Here is a 20,188-nt window from a genome sequence, read left to right as displayed (position 1 = left end):
GTTGAATGCAACATAAAATGAATGTAGGTGGTATGTAGCTCAATATTGGTTGGTTTTATTTATTATACTTTGTCGCTGTCTCCCCACGTTAGCGAGGTAGCACAAGGAAACAGACGAAAGGATGGTCCAGCCCACCCACATACACGTCCTCACATGCACATATACATACCTATACATCTCAACATATACATATATATACACACACAGACATATACATATATACACATATACATAATTCAGACTGTCTGCACTTATTCATTCCGTCGCCACTCTGCCACACATGAAATTACAATTCCCTCCCCCCGCATGTGCACGAGGTAGTGCTAGGAAAAGACAACAAAGGCCACATTCGTTCACACTCAGTCTCTAGCTGTCATGTATAATGCACTGAAACCACAGCTCCCTTTCCACATCCAGGCCCCACAAAACTTTCCATGGTTTACCCCAAACGCTTCACATTCCCTGGTTCAATCCATTGACAGCACGTGCACCCCAGTATACCACATTGTTCCACTTCACTCGATTCCTTGCACGCCTTTCACCCTCCTGCATGTTCAGGCCCCGATCACTCAAAATCTTTTTCACGCCATCTTTTCACCTCCAATATGGTCTCCCACTTCTCATTCCCTCCACCTCTGACACGTATATCCTTTTAGTCAATCTTTCCTCACTCATTCTCTCCATGTGACCAAACCACTTCAAAACACCGTCTTCTGCTCTCTCAACCACACTCTTTTTATTACCACACATCTCTCCTACCCTTTCATTACTTACTCAGTCAAACCACCTCACACCACATATTGACCTCAAACATCTCATTTCCAGCACATCCACCCTCCTCCGCACATCTCTATATATAGCCCATGCCTCGCATCCATTTAACATTGTTGGAACCACTATTCCTTCAAACAAAGCCATCTTTGCCTTCCAAGATAATGTTCTCGACTTCCACACATTTTTCAACACTCCCAGAACTGTCTTCCCCTCCCCAACTGTATGACTCACTTCTACTTCCATGGTTCCATCCGCTGCCAAATCCACTCCCAGGTATCTAAAACACTTCACTTCCTCCCAGTTTTTCTCCATTTGAACTTACCTCCCATTTGACTTGTCCCTCAACCCTACTGTACCTAATAACCTTGCTCTTATTAACATTTACTCTAAGCTTTCTTCTTTCACATGCTTTACCAAACTCAGTCACCAGTTTCTGCAGTTTCTCACCCGAATCAGCCAACAGCATTTGTATCATCAGCGAACAACAACTGACTCACTTCCCAAGCTCTCTCATCTACAACAGACTGCATACTTGCCCCTCTTTACAAAACTCTTGCATTCACCACTCTAACAACCCCATCCATAAACAAATTAAACAACCATGGAGACCATGCACCCCTGCCGCAAACCAACATTCCTATTCGTACACTAGCCTTAGATCCTAAATAAAAACTTTTCACTACTTCTAACAACTTTCCTCCCACACCATATATTCTTAATACCTTCCACAGAGCATCTCTATCAACTCTATCATATGCCTTCTCCAGATCCATAAATGCTACATACAAATCCATTTGCTTTTCTAATTATTTCTCACATACATTTTTCAAAGCGAACACCTGATCCACACATCCTCTACCACTTCTGAAACCACACTGCTCTTCCCAGTCTGATGCCCTGTACATGCTTTCACCCTCTCAATCAATACCCTCCCATATAATTTCCCAGGAATGCTCAACAGACGTATACCTCTGTAGTTCGAGCACTAACTTTTATCCCCTTTGACTTTGTATAGTGGCACTATGCAAGGATTCCGCCAATCCTCAGGCACCTTACCATGAGTCATACATACATTAAATAACCTTATCAACCAGTCAACAATACAGTCACCCCTTTTTTTAATAAATTCCACTGCAATACCATCCAAACCCGCTGCCTTGCCGGCTTTCATCTTCTGTAAAGCTTTTACTACCTCTTCTCTGTTTACCAAATCATTCTCCCTAACCCTCTCACTTTGCATACCACCTCGACCAAAGCACCCTGTATCTGCCACTCTATCATCAAACACATTCAACAAACCTTCAAAATATTCACTCCACCTCCTTCTCACATCACCACTACTTCTTATCACCTCCCCATTTGCCCCCTTCACTGATGTTCCCATTTGTTCCCTTGTCTTATGCACTTTATTTACCTCCTTCCCAAACATTTTTTATTCTTCCTAAAATTTAATGATACTCTCTCACCCCAACTCTCATTTGCCCTCTTTTTCACCTCTTGCACCTTTCTCTTGACCTCCTGCCTCTTTCTTTTATACATCTCCCACTCATTTGCATTATTTCCCCGTAAACATTGTCCAAATGCCTCTCTCTTCTCTTTCACTAATAACCTTACTTCTTCATCCCACCACTTACTACCCTTTCTAATCTGCCTACCTCCCACGCTTCTCAGCCACATGCATCTTTTATACAAGCCATCACTGCTTCCTTAAATACATCCCATTCCTCCCCCACTCCCCTTACGTCCTTTGTTCTCACCTTTTTCCATTTTGTACTCAGTCTCTCCTGGTACTTTCTCACACAAGTCTCCCTCCCAAGCTCACTCTCACCACTCTCTTCACCCCAACATTCTTTCTTCTTTTCTGAAAACCTCTACATATCTTCACATTCACCTCCACAAGATAATGATCAGACATCCCTCCAGTTGCACCTCTCAGCACATTAACATCGAAAAGTCTCTCTTTCATGCACCTATCAATTAGCACGTAATTGAATAACGCTCTCTGGCCATCTCTCCTACTTACATACGTATACTTATGTATATCTGTCTTTTTAAACCAGGTATTCCCAATCACCAGTCCTTTTTCAGCACATAAATCTACAAGCTCTTCACCATTTCTATTTGCAACACTGAACACCCCATGTACACCAATTATTCCCTCAAATGCCATATTACTCACCTTTGCATACAAATCACCTATCACTATTTCCTGGTTTCGTGCATTAAAACTACTAACACACTCACTCAGATGCTCCCAAAACACTTGCCTCTCATGATCTTTCTTCTCATGCCCAGGTCCATATGCACCAATAATCACCCACCTCTCTCCATCCACTTTCAGTTTTACCCATATCAATCTAGAGTTTACTTTCTTACACTCTATCACATACTCCCACAACTCCTGTTTCAGGAGTAGTGCTACTCCTTCCCTTGCTCTTGTCCTCTCACTAACCCCTGACTTTACTCCAAAGACTTTCCCAAACCCCTCTTCCCCTTTACCCTTGAGCTTTGTTTCACTCAAAGCCAAAACATCTAGGATCCTTTCCTCAAACATACTACCTATCTCTTCTTTTTTCTCATCTTGGTTACATCCATACACATTTAGACACCCCAATCTGAGCCTTCGAGGAGGCTCATAAAATGGATGTAGGTGGCATGTAACTCAATATTGGTTGGTGAATGCAAGATAAAATGGATGTAGGTGGCATGTAACTCAATATGGGTTGGTGAATGCAAGATAAAATGGACATAGGTGGCATGTAGCTCAATACTGGTTGGTGAAGACATTGAATAACGGTTGGTTAGGTGGGATGCAACAATCATTGAGTTAAAGAAGTAACGCAAGCCTAGCCCAGTCATGGTGAACCCGTATGGTGGTCATTAAGCCTAACTATTTACATATTTCACAAGTAATTTATCCATCATTTTGTGAAAAGCCACCAGGGATTGATGCAAAATGCTGCTTCTTAATTTTTTTATTTTGAATTATTCTTTATTGGTTATTTTTTTTTTTATTATACTTTGTCGCTGTCTCCTGTGTCAGCGAGGTAGCGTAAGAAAAGAGAAGAGAGAATAGCCCAACCCACCCACATACACATATATATACATACACATCCACACACGCACATATATATACCTAAACATTTCAACATTTATATACATGTGAAGCATCTGGGGTAAACCATGTTCTTGTGGGGCCTGGATGTGGAAAGGGAGCTGTGGTTTCTGTGCAGTATACATGACAGCTAGAGACTGAGTGTGAACGAATGTGGCCTTTGTTGTCTTTTCCTAGCGCTGCCTCGTGCGCATGTGGGGGGAGGGGGGTTGTCATTTCATGTGTGGTGGGGTGGCGACGGGAATAAATAAAGGCAGCAAGTATGAATTGTGTTTCTCCTCTTGGTTACATCCACACACATTTAGACACCCCAATCTGAACCTTCGAGGAGGATGAGCACTCCTCGCATGACTCCTTCTTTTTCCCCTTTTAGAAAGTTAAAATAGAAGGAGGGGAGGGTTTCTAGCCCCCCACCACCATCCACTTTAGTCGCCTTCTACGACACATGAGGAATGCGATGGAAGTATTCTTTCTCTCCCATCACTAGGGATATTATTAGTTAGTGTTTGTAACATTTAAACAGACCCTGGATATTGTACTGAATAATTGGTTTATATGGGAGCGATTCAGAGCTCAGTTTTGGACCATGAGAAGTGTTGTGGTCAATTGGCTTAAGAAATGGAAATTGGGGAGGAGCATGCATGAAGATCAGAGAAACTGTATTGTGGGGTACATTAGCTCAAAATAGCACAGAAGCTAGAAGCTTAATTTGTGAACTAATGACATTACTTTTTTATTCTTTGTGATTTTAAGGATTACACTTTTTTATCCATCTGATGGTAAAGAATCAGTTAAGGGATGATATTTAAAATATATGAAATTGTTTTCAATGAGTCACTTTTATATTTTACCTCGGTAGATAACTTGAAATTGTTGGTGCTATGAAAAGCAGGGTATTTATTCATTATTATACTTTGTCGCTGTCTCCTGCGTTAGCGAGGTAGCACAAGGAAACAGACGAAGGAATGGCCCAACCCACCCACATACACATGTATATACATACACATCCACACACGCACATATACATACCTATACATCTCAACATATACGTATATATATACACACAAACATATATTTATTTATTTTGCTTTGTCGCTGTCTCCCGCGTTAGCGAGGTATTGCAAGGAAACAGACGAAAGAAAGGCCCAACCCGCCCACATACACATGTATATACATACACGTACACACACGCAAATATACATACCTATACATCTCAATGTACATATATATATGTACACACACAGACATATACATATATACACATGTACATAATTCATACTGTCAGCCTTTATTTGTTCCCATCGCCACCTCGCCACACATGGAATAACAACCCCCTCCCCCCTCATGTGTGCAAGGTAGCGCTAGGAAAAGACAACAAAGGCCCCATGCGTTCACACTCAGTCTCTAGCTGTCATGTAATAATGCACCGAAACCACAGCTCCCTTTCAACATCCAGGCCCCACACAACTTTCCATGGTTTACCCCAGACGCTTCACATGCCTTGGTTCAATCCATTGACAGCACGTCGACCCCGGTATACCACATCGTTCCAATTCACTCTATTCCTTGCACGCCTTTCACCCTCCTGCATGTTCAGGGCCTGATCACTCAAAATCTTTTTCACTCCATATTTCCACCTCCAATTTGGTCTCCCACTTCTCCTCATTCCCTCCACCTCTGACACATATATCCTCTTGGTCAATCTTTCCTCACTCATTCTCTCCATGTGACCAAACCATTTCAAAACACCCTTTTCTGCTCTCTCAACCACACTCTTTTTATTTCCACACATCTCTCTTACCCTTACATTACTTACTCAATCAAACCACCTCACACCACATATTGTCCTCAAACATCTCATTTCCAGCACATCCACCCTCCTGCGCACAACTCTATCTATAGCCTACGCCTCGCAACCATACAACATTGTTGGAACCACTATTCCTTCAAACATACCCATTTTTGCTTTCCGAGATAATGCTCTCGACTTCCAAACATTCTTCAAGGCTCCCAGAATTTTCGCCCCCTCCCCCACCCTATGATTCTCTTCTGCTTCCATGGTTCCATCCGCTGCCAGATCCACTCCCAGATATCTAAAACACTTTACTTCCTCCAGTTTTTCTCCATTCAAACTTACCTCCCAATTGACTTGACCCTCAACCCTACTGTACCTAATAACCTTGCTCTTATTCACATTTACTCCTTAACTTTCTTCTTTCACACACTTTACCAAACTCAGTCACCAGCTTCTGCAGTTTCTTACATGAATCAGCCACCAGCGCTGTATCATCAGCGAACAACAACTGACTCATGTCCCAAGCTCTCTCATCCACAACAGACTTCATACTTGCCCCTCTTTCCAAAACTCTTGCATTCACCTCTCTAACAACCCCATCTATAAACAAATTAAACAACTATGGAGATATCACACACACCTGCCCCAAACCAACATTTGTTCCCTTGTCTTATGCACTTTATTTACCTCCTTCTAAAACCAGGGATAAGTTGAATAATATAAGAATGGGTGAAATAATTCTAGAAATAGAAAGTGAACAAATGGGGCCTTTGTTGTCTTTTCCTTGTGCTACCTCGCACACATGAGGGGGGAGGGGGTTGGTATTCCATGTGTGGCGAGGTGGCGATGGGAATGAATAAAGGCAGACAGTGTGAATTGTGTGCATGGGTATATATGTATGTGTCTGTGTGTGTATATATATGTGTACATTGAGATGTATAGGTATGTATATTTGCGTGTGTGGACGTGTATGTATATACATTGTGTATGGGGGTGGGTTGGGCCATTTCTTTCGTCTGTTTCCTTGCGCTACCTCGCAAACGCGGGAGACAGCGGCAAAAAAAAAAAAAAAGTATTTAAAAAGGGGGTGACTGTATTGTTGACTGGTTGGGAAGGTTATTTAATGTATGTATGACTCATGGTGAGGTGCCTGAGGATTGGCAGAATGCGTGCATAGTGCCATTGTACAAAGGCAAAGGGGATAAGAGTGAGTGCTCAAATTACAGAGGTATAAGTTTGTTGAGTATTCCTGGTAAATTATATGGGAGGATATTGATTGAGAGGGTGAAGGCATGTACAGAGCATCAGATTGGGGAAGAGCAGTGTGGTTTCAGAAGTGGTAGAGGATGTGTGGATCAGGTGTTTGCTTTGAAGAATGTATGTGAGAAATACTTAGAAAAGCAAATGGATTTGTACGTAGCATTTATGGATCTGGAGAAGGCATATGATAGAGTTGATAGAGATGCTCTGTGGAAGGTATTAAGAATATATGGTGTGGGAGGCAAGTTGTTAGAAGCAGTGAAAAGTTTTTATCGAGGATGTAGGCATGTGTACGTGTAGGAAGAGAGGAAAGTGATTGGTTCTCAGTGAATGTAGGTTTGCGGCAGGGGTGTGTGATGTCTCCATGGTTGTTTAATTTGTTTATGGATGGGGTTGTTAGGGAGGTGAATGCAAGAGTTTTGGAAAGAGAGGCAAGTATGAAGTCTGTTGTGGATGAGAGAGCTTGGGAAGTGAGTCAGTTGTTGTTCGCTGATGATACAGCACTGGTGGCTGATTCATGTGAGAAACTGCAGAAGCTGGTGACTGAGTTTGGTAAAGTGTGTGAAAGAAGAAAGTTGAGAGTAAATGTTAATAAGAGCAAGGTTATTAGGTACAGTAGGGTTAGAGGTCAAGTCAATTGGGAGGTAAGTTTGAATGGAGAAAAACTGGAGGAAGTGAACTGTTTTAGATATCTGGGAGTGGATTTGGCAGCAGATGGGACCATGGAAGCGGAAGTGAATCATAGGATGGGTAGGGGCGAAAATTCTGGGAGCCTTGAAGAATGTGTGGAAGTTGAGAACATTACCTCGGAAAGCAAAAATGGGTATGTTTGAAGGAATAGTGGTTCCAACAATGTTGTATGGTTGCGAGGCGTGGGCTATGGATAGAGTTGTGCGCAGGAGGGTGGATGTGCTGGAAATGAAATGTTTGAGGACAATGTGTGGTGTGAGGTGGTTTGATCGAGTAAGTAATGTAAGGGTAAGAGAGATGTGTGGAAATAAAAAGAGCATGGTTGAGAGAGCAGAAGAAGGTGTTTTGAAATGGTTTGGGCACATGGAGAGAATGAGTGAGGAAGGATTGACCAAGAGGATATATGTGTCGGAGGTGGAGGGAACGAGGAGAAGTGGGAGACCAAATTGGAGGTGGAAAGATGGAGTGAAAAGACTTTGAGTGATTGGGGCCTGAACATGCAGGAGGGTGAAAGGCGGGCAAGGAATAGAGTGAATTGGATCGATGTGGTGTACCGGGGTTGACGTGCTGTCAGTGGATTGAATCAAGGCATGTGAAGCGTCTGGGGTAAACCATGGAAAGTTGTGTGTGGCATTGGATGTGGAAAGGGAGCTGTGATTTCGGGCATTATTGCATGACAGCTAGAGACTGAGTGTGAACGAATGGGGCCTTTGTTGTCTTTTCCTAGCGCTACCTCGCACACATGAGGGGGGAGGGGGGATGGTATTCCATGTGTGGCAAGGTGGCGATGGGAATGAATAAAGGAAGACAGTGTGAATTGTGTGCATGGGTATATATGTATATGTCTGTGTGTGTATATATATGTGTACATTGAGATGTATAGATATGTGTATTTGCATGTGTGGACGTGTATGTATATACATGTGTATGGGGGTGGGTTGGGCCATTTCTTTCGTCTGTTTCCTTGCACTTCCTCGCAAATGCGGGAGACAGCGACAAAGCAAAATAAATAAATAAATAGAAAGTCTGAAAACATTCTAACATTGTTAGCGGCTAAAAATTCTTTGTACATTTTGCTCTATTTTCATCCACTTGCTGACATTTTTTCCTCGCAACCAAACTTTTAACATCTTTTTAGGGAATGTTTGGAGGACCACATAGCTTTTTGCCACAGTTTACCAATAGATATGTTAGATTTTATTAATACCAATGCAAACTAGTTAAGTGTTGGCTTCTAAGAGAAGTTAGGCAAGGTCTTTGTAGATTCTGATGATGTCTACAATGGTTTTTTAACTTCCAATGTATCCCATATTTTCCTCAAATATTTTAGCCCTCTCCCCTCCCATGAAAGTCTCGTTTATTATCAGGGAATTTTTAGTTTATAGATAAAGGGATTTTGGAATGTTTATTCTTGTTATTTACAGTCTCTTGTTGATTGAGTATTTCTTTGTTTTTGTTATTGAGTGAATCAAATTCAGACAAGAAAGTATCATTGCATAATACGTCAAAATTGATAGTGTTAATATTTGTGGACAATTTTGGCCCAGTGGGTAAGATTGGTACATTCCAAAAATCTTTTTTCCCCTCCCTAAAGTTTGAAGATACTCTCTCACCCCTACTCTCATTTGCCTTATTTTCCAATCCCTGCACCTTCCTCTTGACCTGCTGCCTGCATTCATTCCGAAATGCATCTTTTCTCTTTCACAAGCATTTTGTGAAAAGCCGCAATGTGCAGCTTTTAAAAGTTTAAATTGAATTACATTTTTTTTTTTATACTCTTTGTAATATTTAAACCATTATCTTTTGAAACATTTACTTGCATTTACAATAATACATGTTAGTCACACTACAGCCCATAATGGCAAGTGGCTTCCATGTGCAGTTGTGTCATGATGATATACTGACAGTCTTCCCTTCTTCCTCCCTTGACAGCATTGCTGAAGCAGGATTTGGTCAGCAGAAGAATCATCATAATGGGGGTGAGTTGTTGATGTTAATGGTAAGGATTGGCTAGCTCTGAAAACTGGAAGAGCCTAGTGGAGCTGAGATCTTTTCTTTTTCCCTTTATAATGACCCAGAACAAATAATTAAACACTGATCCAAAGTTCCTGATCAACACAAACCACTCCACCAATGCATTTTTTTCTTTTACATTTGAACTTTCAGGTCTTGAGTGCTATCTTGTTTCTTTTCTAATTGGGTACACCTTTCCTCTATGTGCCCTCCTCCCATGAAATTCCAACACTGGTAACTGCCAGTGGTGGTCCTCCTTACCCAATGTTTTTATGGACTTCCTGGGATGGTTAGTATTTCTCTGTTAGGGATGCCATGGGCTGAATGCATATCAGAGGTAATCTTGGCTGAGTTCGTCTTATTGTCCCTTACATTCTCCCAAGGTTTCCCCGTGTTCCCTTACTACTCCAACCCATTGTCTTACTGTACCTTACATTTTCACAGGTTTTCTTGGAATCCTACATACCATCTTCAAATAATTTTTCCTCCAGCAATGGACAGTGCATACTGGGCCATGAACCTTCCCTTTCCCAGAAACACACCTACAGTGAATGTAGGTTTGCAACAGGGGTGTGTGATGTCTCCATGGTTGTTTAATTTGTTTATGGAGGGTTGTTAGGGAGGTGAATGCAAGAGTTTTGGAAAGAGGGGCAAGTATGCAGTCTGTTGTGGATGAGAGAGCTTGGGAGGTGAGTCAGTTGTTGTTTGCTGATGATACAGCGCTGGTGGCTGATTCATGTGAGAAACTGCAGAAGCTGGTGACTGAGTTTGGTAAAGTGTGTGAAAGAAGAAAGTTGAGAGTAAATGTGAATAAGAGCAAGATTATTAGGTACAGTAGGGTTGAGGGTCAAGTCATTTGGGAGGTAAGTTTGAATGGAGAAAAACTGATGGAAGAGAAGTGTTTTAGATATCTGGGAGTGGATTTGGCAGCAGATGGAACCATGGAAGCGGAAGTGAATCATAGGGTGGGGGAGGGGGTGAAAATTCTGGGTGCGTTGAAGAATGTGTGGAAGTCGAGAACATTATCTCGGAAAGCAAAAATGGGTATGTTTGAAGGAATAGTGGTTCCAACAATGTTATATGGTTGCGAGGCGTGGGCTATGGATAAAGTTGTGCGGAGGAGGGTGGATGTGCTGGAAATGAGATGTCTGAGGACAATATGTGGTGTGAGGTCGTTTGATCGAGTAAGTAATAATAGGGTAAGAGAGATGTGTGGTAATAAAAAGAGTGTGGTTGAGAGAGCAGAAGAGGGTGTTTTGAAATGATTTGGTCACATGGAGAGAATGAGTGAGGAAAGATTGACCAAGAGGATATATGTGTCAGAGGTGGAGGGAACGAGGAGAAGTGGGAGACCAAATTGGAGGTGGAAATATGGAGTGAAAAAGATTTTGAGTGATCTGGGTCTGAACATGCAGGAGGGTGAAAGGCGTGCAAGGAATAGAGTGAATTGGAATGATGTGGTATACCGGGGTGGACGTGCTGTCAATGGATTGAACCAGGGCATGTGAAGCGTCTGGGGTAAGCCATGGAAAGTTCTTTGGGGCCTGGATGTGGAAAGGGAGCTGTGGTTTTGGTGCATTACTACATGACAGCTAGAGACTGAGTGTGAACAAATGGGGCCTTTGTTGTCTTTTCCTACTGCTACCTCGCACACATGAGGGGAAGGGGGTTGTTATTTCATGTGTGGTGAGGTGGCAGTGGGAATGAATAAAGGCAGACAGTATGAATTATGTACATGTGTATATATGTATATGTCTGTGTGTGTATATATATGTATACGTTGAGATGTACAGGTATGTATATTTACGTGTGTGGACATGTATGTATATACATGTGTATGTGGGTGGGTTGGGCCATTCTTTTGTCTGTTTCCTTGTGCCACCACGCTGACGCGGGAGACAGCGACAAAGCAAAATAAATAAATAAATAAAATAAAAGTTCTAGCAAATTCATTGGGCAGGATCCTTTAATTGCATTAATTTTCTAATAAAGATTTGTTTTCTTCTAGAAACATGACAGTTTTGTCTCTTATTATTTTTCCATTATTTTCCTGACACTGATGTATGAGTAATTGGGTGGTAGTTCAAGGCACACTTTTTGTCTGTTGGCACCTGACCATCCAACAGAGATTTGTTGAATATTTTTGTTATGGGGTATATCAGATGTCTTCTGACCTTTAAAATTCTTGTGCCATTGGATTTGTTATGATTTGATAGGTCCAGGCATTTAAGTACTTTGGAGCTCTTTATTTCTCTAACCTCTAACTCTTCTTCATCAGATCCTAGAAACATTTTCATTGGTTGTGATATGCTTTTCAAATTTTTGATATTCTTAAATCAGCAACCTGGTAAGGGTCAGGATGTCAAGAATGAGGAGCTTCCCAAATTGACTGAAGAAGGCAAACCTTGTGAACCAAACAAGGAGGATGGCACTGAGGTATGTTTTTAGTAGATGTTGAAGGATTATTGATTTATATCTTTGTACTTCAAGGGAAACATGAAATTAATATTTCATAGGCTAAGGCTAAGGTGAAGATTTGTATGGGTTTTCAGAAAAGAAGAGTGAATGTTGGGGTGAAGAGGGTGGTGAGAGTAAGTAAGCTTGGGAAGGAGACTTGTGTGAGGAAGTACCAGGAGAGACTGAGTACAGAATGGAAAAAGGTGAGAACAATGGAAGTAAGGGGAGTGGGGGAAGAATGGGATGTATTTAGGGAATCAGTGATGGATTGCGCAAAAGATGCTTGTGGCATGAGAAGAGTGGGAGGTGGGTTGATTAGAAAGGGTAGTGAGTGGTGGGATGAAGAAGTAAGATTATTAGTGAAAGAGAAGAGAGAGGCATTTGGACGATTTTTGCAGGGAAAAAATGCAATTGAGTGGGAGATGTATAAAAGAAAGAGACAGGAGGTCAAGAGAAAGGTGCAAGAGGTGAAAAAGAGGGCAAATGAGAGTTGGGGTGAGAGAGTATCATTAAATTTTAGGGAGAATAAAAAGATGTTCTAGAAGGAGGTAAATAAAGTTCGTAAGACAAGGGAGCAAATGGGAACTTCAGTGAAGGGCGCAAATGGGGAGGTGATAACAAGTAGTGGTGATGTGAGAAGGAGATGGAGTGAGTATTTTGAAGGTTTGTTGAATGTGTTTGATGATAGAGTGGCAGATATAGGGTGTTTTGGTTGAGGTGGTGTGCAAAGTGAGAGGGTTAGGGAAAATGATTTGGTAAACAGAGAAGAGGTAGTAAAAGCTTTGCGGAAGATGAAAGCCGGCAAGGCAGCAGGTTTGGATGGTATTGCAGTGGAATTTATTAAAAAAGGGGGTGACTGTATTGTTGACTGGTTGGTAAGGTTATTTAATGTATGTATGACTCATGGTGAGGTGCCTGAGGATTGGCGGAATGCGTGCATAGTGCCATTGTACAAAGGCAAAGGGGATAAGAGTGAGTGCTCAAATTACAGAGGAATAAGTTTGTTGAGTATTCCTGGTAAATTATATGGGAGGGTATTGATTGAGAGGGTGAAGGCATGTACAGAGCATCAGATTGGGGAAGAGCAGTGTGGTTTCAGAAGTGGTAGAGGATGTGTAGATCAGGTGTTTGCTTTGAAGAATGTATGTGAGAAATACTTAGAAAAGCAAATGGATTTGTATGTAGCATTTATGGATCTGGAGAAGGCATATGATAGAGTTCATAGAGATGCTCTGTGGAAGGTATTAAGAATATATGGTGTGGGAGGCAAGTTGTTAGAAGCAGTGAAAAGTTTTTATCGAGGATGTAAGGCATGTGTACGTGTAGGAAGAGAGGAAAGTGATTGGTTCTCAGTGAATGTAGGTTTGCGGCAGGGGTGTGTGATGTCTCCATGGTTGTTTAATTTGTTTATGGATGGGGTTGTTAGGGAGGTGAATGCAAGAGTTTTGGAAAGAGGGGCAAGTATGAAGTCTGTTGGGGATGAGAGAGCTTGGGAAGTGAGTCAGTTGTTGTTCGCTGATGATACAGCGCTGGTGGCTGATTCATGTGACAAACTGCAGAAGCTGGTGACTGAGTTTGGTAAAGTGTGTGAAAGAAGAAAGTTAAGAGTAAATGTGAATAAGAGCAAGGTTATTAGGTACAGAAGGGTTGAGGGTCAAGTCAATTGGGAGGTAAGTTTGAATGGAGAAAAACTGGAGGAAGTAAAGTGTTTTAGATATCTGGGAGTGGATCTGGCAGCGGATGGAACCATGGAAGCGGAAGTGGATCATAGGGTGGGGGAGGGGGCGAAAATCCTGGGAGCCTTGAAGAATGTGTGGAAGTCGAGAACATTATCTTGGAAAGCAAAAATGGGTATGTTTGAAGGAATAGTGGTTCCAACAATGTTGTATGGTTGCGAGGCGTGGGCTATGGATAGAGTTGTGCGCAGGAGGATGGATGTGCTGGAAATGAGATGTTTGAGGACAATGTGTGGTGTGAGGTGGTTTGATCGAGTAAGTAACGTAAGGGTAAGAGAGATGTGTGGAAATAAAAAGAGCGTGGTTGAGAGAGCAGAAGAGGGTGTTTTGAAATGGTTTGGGCACATGGAGAGAATGAGTGAGGAAAGATTGACCAAGAGGATATATGTGTCGGAGGTGGAGGGAACGAGGAGAAGTGGGAGACCAAATTGGAGGTGGAAAGATGGAGTGAAAAAGATTTTGTGTGGTCGGGGCCTGAACATGCAGGAGGGTGAAAGGAGGGCAAGGAATAGAGTGAATTGGATCGATGTGGTATACCGGGGTTGACGTGCTGTCAGTGGATTGAATCAGGGCATGTGAAGCGTCTGGGGTAAACCATGGAAAGCTGTGTAGGTATGTATATTTGCGTGTGTGGACGTATGTATATACATGTGTATGGGGGTGGGTTGGGCCATTTCTTTCGTCTGTTTCCTTGCGCTACCTCGCAAACGCGGGAGACAGTGACAAAGCAAAAAAAAAAAAAAATAATAAAAGATATGAAGTATTTCTTTTCTTTCTGCCCTTCTCCCATAAAATGCCAACCCTGGTACAGCCAATGCCAATGGTGGTCCTCCTTACCCATTGTTTTTATTGACTCCCTAGGATGGTTGATATTTCTCTGTTAGGTATGCCATGGGCTAATTGCATAGCAGAGATAATCTTGGCTGAGTTGGAGTCCTACATCCCATCTTTAAAAAATTTTCCCACCACCATTGGTTTGGTTGCTCTAGTTTTGATATTGATACTGGGCCATGAAACTCTCCCCTTTCCCAGGAACACACTTCAGTTTCATTTCATTTTGGAAATGATGCAAAGCCGTGCTTAGTAAATTCATGCAAACCTTCACAAAAGAGGTCCTGATTGCTCAAAATCTTTTTCACTACATCCTTTCACCTCCAATTTGGTCTCCTGCTTCTCCTTCTTCCCTCCACCTCTGACACATATATCCTCTTTGTCTATCTTTCCTCACTCATTCCATTTCACCAAAACCTGACACATATATACTCTTTGTCTATCTTTCCTCACTCGTTCTCTCTATTCCATCAAACCATTGCAGTACACTCTCTCCTGCTCTCTCATCCACACACTATTTCTACACACCTCTCTTACCCTTTCATTACTTACTCGATCAAACCACCTCACACCGCATATTGTCCTCAAACATTTCGTTTCCAACACATCCACCCTTCTCCATACAAACCTATGTATAGCCCATGCCTCGCAACCATATAACATTGTTGGAACTACTATTCCTTCACACATAGCCATTTTTGCTCTGAGATAATGTTCTCGCCTTCCCCACATTCTTTATCGCTCAAGAACCTTCACCCCCTTTCCCACCCTGTTACTTGCTTCTACTTCCATGGTTTCATCCGTTGCTAAATCCACTCCCAGATATCTAAAACACTTTACTTCCAATTTTTCTCCACTCAAACTTACTTCCCAATTTACTTGTCACGCAACCCTACTGAACCTAAGAACCTTGCTCTTACTCACATTTACTCTCAGCTTTCTTTCACACACTTTACCAAACTCAGTCTTCAACTTCTGCAGTTTCTCACCCGAATCAGCCATCAGTGTTGTATCATCAGCGAACAATATCTGACTCACTTCCCAAACCCTCTCCTCTTCAACAAGCCTTCAACTCTTCATCCGATCTTTGCAATATTTTCATTTATTGTGGTATGATATTCTTTTTGAATCAAGACTCCTAGTCATGGCCAGGTTGTGATTGATATTCTTTCTAAATCAGCCACCTGGTAATGGTCAGGATGTAAAGAATGAAGATTGTACTGGAATGGTTGAAGACAGCAAACCTTATTAACCAGCCACAACACAATCATACATAGTACCCTCGCTCTATGCAGATGAAGATAATTACCGTGAGGTATGTTGTTAGTAGATGTTGAAGGGTCATTGATTTTTGTTTGTACTTCAAGGGAAACATGATGACATTAATATTTCCTGGATCAAAAGTTAAAAAGTAATATTTTTTTTCAACCTTTGAACTTTAAGTGTCTTGTGACTTCAGATTTATTTCTTTTACTTCTAATTGGGTACACCTACCATCTGTCTGCCCTTCTCCCATGAAATGCCAACCCTGGTACTGCCAGTGGTGGTCCTCCTTACCCATTGTTTTTATAGATTCCCTGGGATGGTTATTATTTCTCTGTTAGGGATGCCATGGGCTGAATGTATAGCAGAGATTATCTTCAAAATCATTTTCTCTTCAAACCTCCACAAAAAAATGAAGGGTGCTGGGTGGCCTTTTTTATGAAAAATATTGTTTTATAAAAGCATCCCAAACAACTGCAATTTATCTATTTTTGTCTATTCTGACCTGATCGGTTTACTGCTAACTCTCCAATCTACTTGTAATCCTCTACCTCATCTCCTCCCACTGAACCCATAGCATCTATATTTTCCTCATACATGGTCGTCCTGCCACTCTATCATCAAACACATTCAACAAACCTTTAAAATACTCATTCCATCTCCTCACTTCACTACTACTAGTTATTACCTCCACATTAGCACCCTTCATCGATGTTCCCATTTGTTCTCTTCCGCACTTTATTTACCTCCTTCCAAAACCTCTTTTTATTCTCCCTAAGATTTAATGATACTCTCTCACTCCAGCTCTCATTTGCCCTCTTTCACCTCTTGCACCTTTCTCTTGACCTCCTGCCTCTTCCTTTTATACATCTCCCAGTCATTTGTACTACTTCCCAGCAGATGTAGGGTGTTTTGGTCGAGGTGGTGTGTGGAGTGAGAGGGTCAGGGAGAATAGTTTGATGAACAGTGAAGAGGTAATGAAAGCAATGCGGAAGATGAAAGCTGGCAAGGCAGCGGGTTTGGATGTTATTGCATTGGAATTTATTAAAAAAAGGGGGTGACTGTGTTGTTGACTGGTAGGTGAGAATATTCGGTGTATGTATGGTTCATGGTGAAGTTCCTGAGGATTGGTAGAGTGCATGCATAGTGCCATTGTACAGAGGCAAAGGGGATAAAGGTGAGTGTTCTGTTCAAATTACAGAGGTTCCTGGGAAATTATATAGTAGGGTATTGAATGAGAGGGTGAAGGCATGTACAGAGAATCAAATTGGGGAAGAGCAGTGTGGTTTCAGAAATGGTATAGGATGTATGGATCAGGTATTTACTTTGAAGAATGATTGCGAGAAATACTTAGAAAAGCAGATGGATTTGTATGTAGCATTTCTGGAACCTGGAGAAGGCATATTATAGAGTTGATAGAAATGCTTTGTGGAAGGTATTGAGAATATATAGTGTGGGAGGTAGGTAGCTAGAAGCAGTGAAAAGGTTTTATCAAGGATGTAAGGCATGTGTACGAGTAGAAAGAGAGGAAAGTGATTGGTTCCCAGTGAATGTCGGTTTGCGGCAGGGGTGCGTGATATCTCCATGGTTGTTTGATTTGTTTACGGATGGGGTTGCTCGGGAGGTGAATGCAAGAGTTTTGGAGAAAGGGGCCAGTATGCAGTCTGTTGTGGATGAGAGGGCTTGGGAAGCGAGTCAGATGTTGTTTGTTGATGATATAATGCTGGTGGCTGATTCGGGTGAGAAACTGAAGTTGGTGACTGAGTTTGGTAAAGTGTGTGAAAAAAGAAAGTTGATAGTAAATGTGAATAAGAGCAAGGTTATTAGGTTCAGTAGGGTTGAAGGACAAGTTTAATGGAAGGTAAGTATGAATGGAGAAAAACTGGAGGAAGTGAAGTGTTTTAGATATCTGGGAGTGGAATCAGCAGTGGATGGAACCATGGAAGCAGAAGCGAGTCACAGGCTGGGGGAGGAACCACTCTCACTTCATACACCACCCCGACCAAAACACCCTATATCTGCCACTCCATCATCAAACACATTCAATAAACCTTCAAAATACTCACTTCATCACTACTTGTTATTACCTCCCTATTAGCCCAGTTCAACGATGTTCTCATTTGCTCTTGTTGTCTTTCATCTGTTTCCTGATGCTACCTTGCTGATGTGGGAAACAGCAATCAAGTATAATAAATAGGAAATATATATGTGTGTGTATGAGTGGATGGATCTTTCTTTATATGTTTCGTGGTGGTACCATGCTGTTGCAGGAAATAGCAATCAAGTATAATAGATAGAAAAATAAATAATGTATGTATATGTGTGTATGTGGATTGAACCAGGGCATGTGAAACATCTGGGGTAAACCATGGAAAGTTTTGTAGGGCTTGGATATGGAATGGGAGCTGTGGTTTTGATGCATTACACATAGCAGCTAGAGACTAAGTGTGAGCGAATGTGGCCTTTTTCGTCTGTTCCTGGCACTGCCTCGCTGGAAAGGGGGGAAATGCTATTTTGATTGTGGCAGGGAAAGGAACCCAGATGTTTTGGCTCTGAGTGAAACAAAGCCCAATGGTAAAGGGGAAGAGTGGTTTGGGAATGTCTTGAGTAAAGTCAGGGATTAGTGAGAGGACAAGAGCAAAGGAAGGAATAGCACTCCTGAAGCAGGAATTGTGGAAATATGTGATAGAGTGTAGGAAAGTAAACTAGATTGATATGGGTAAAACTGAAAGTGGATGGAGAGAGATGGGTGATTATTGGTGCCTATGCACCTGGGCATAAGAAAGATCATGAGAGGCAAGTGTTTTGGGAGCAACTGAGTGAGTGTGTTAGCAGCTTTGATGTATGAGACCAGGTTATAGTGATGGGTGATTTGAATGTAAAGGTGAGTAATGTGACAGTTGAGGGTATACTTGGCGTACATGGGGTGTTCAGTGTTGTGAATGGAAATGGTGAAGAGCTTGTTGATTTTTGTGCTGAAAAGGACTGGTGATTGGGAACACCTGGTTTAAAAAGAAAGATATACATAAATATACTTATGTGAGTAGGAGAGATGGCCAGAGGGTGCTATTGGATTACGTGTTAATTGATAGGCTTGTAAAAGAGAGACTTTGGATGTTAATATGTTGAGAGGGGCAACTGGAGGGATGTCTGATCATTATCTTGTGGAGGCAAAGGTGAAGACTTGTAAGAAGTATTCAGAAAAGAAGAGAGAATGTTGGGGTGAAGAGAGTGGTGAGAGAAAGTGAGCTTGGAAAGGAGACTTGAGTGAGGAAGTACCAGGAGAGGTTGAGAGCAGATTGGCAAAAGGTAAGAGCAAATGGGGGAGGAATGTGGTGTATTTAGGGAAGCAGTGATAGCTTGCGCAAAAGATGCATTTGGCATGAGAAGCGTGGGAGGTGGGCAGATAAGAAAGGGTAGTGAATGGTGGGATGAAGTAATTTTATTAGTGAAAGAGAAGTTATAGATGTTTCGACGGCTTTTGCAGGATAGTTGTGCAAATGACTGGGAGATGTATACAGAAAAGCGACAGGAGGTCAAGAGAAAGGTGCAAGAAGTGGAAAAGAGGGCAAATGAGAGTTGGGGTGAGATAGTATCGTTAAATTCTAGGGAAAATAAAACTGTTTTGGAAGGAGGTAAATAAAGTGCGTAAGACAAGAGAACAAATGAGAACATTGATAAAGGGGCAGATGGGGAGGTAATAACAAGTAGTAATGAGGCGAGAAGGAGATGGAGTGAATATCTCGAAGGTTTGTTGAATGTGTTTAATGATAGAGTGGCAGATACAGGGTGTTTTGGTCGGGGTGGTGTGTGAAGTCAGAGGGATCATGGAGAATGGTTTGGTGAAGAGAGAAGAGGTAGTGAAAGCATTGCATAAGATGAAAGCTGACAAGTTGGCAGGTTTGGATGGGATTGCAGTGGAATTTATTAAAAAAGTGGGTGACATGTTGTTGATTGGTTGGTAAGGATATTCAGTGTATTTATGGCTCATGGTGAAGTGCCTGAGGATTGGCGGAATGTATGCATAGTGCCATTATACATAGGCAAAGAAGGTAACAGATGGTAACAGATGGATCTGTATGTTGCATTTATGAATCTGGAGAAGGCATATGATTGGGTGAATAGGGATGCTTTGTGGAAGGTGTTAAGAGTATATGGTGTGGGAGGTGAGTTGCTAGAAGCAGTGAAAAGTTCTTACCAAGGATGGAAGGCATGTGTATGGGTAGGAAGAGATGAAAGTGATTGGCTCCCAGT

At 41.9% G+C, this 20,188-nt stretch overlaps 1 protein-coding gene across 7 annotated transcripts in view; it reads left to right on the top strand.

Annotated features, from left to right (window-relative positions):
- Window positions 1-20,188, top strand: part of LOC139765362 (uncharacterized) — a 574,294-nt gene that overhangs the window by 299,283 nt on the left and 254,823 nt on the right. For 2 of the 7 annotated variants that reach the window (XR_011716649.1, XM_071692741.1), the window contains one exon: window positions 9,567-12,469. The exons of the other annotated variants lie outside the window; for them this stretch is intronic. The gene's annotated coding sequence lies outside the window, so the exon portion shown is untranslated. Of the gene's footprint in view, window positions 1-9,566; window positions 12,470-20,188 lie in introns of those variants that run through there. 7 annotated transcript variants of the gene reach the window in all.

Source organism: Panulirus ornatus, chromosome 54, assembly GCF_036320965.1.
Source record: "Panulirus ornatus isolate Po-2019 chromosome 54, ASM3632096v1, whole genome shotgun sequence".
Classification (NCBI taxonomy): Eukaryota; Metazoa; Arthropoda; class Malacostraca; order Decapoda; family Palinuridae; genus Panulirus; species Panulirus ornatus.
Note: the sequence above shows the minus strand (reverse complement) of the source record. Positions and strands in the feature narration are given on the sequence as shown.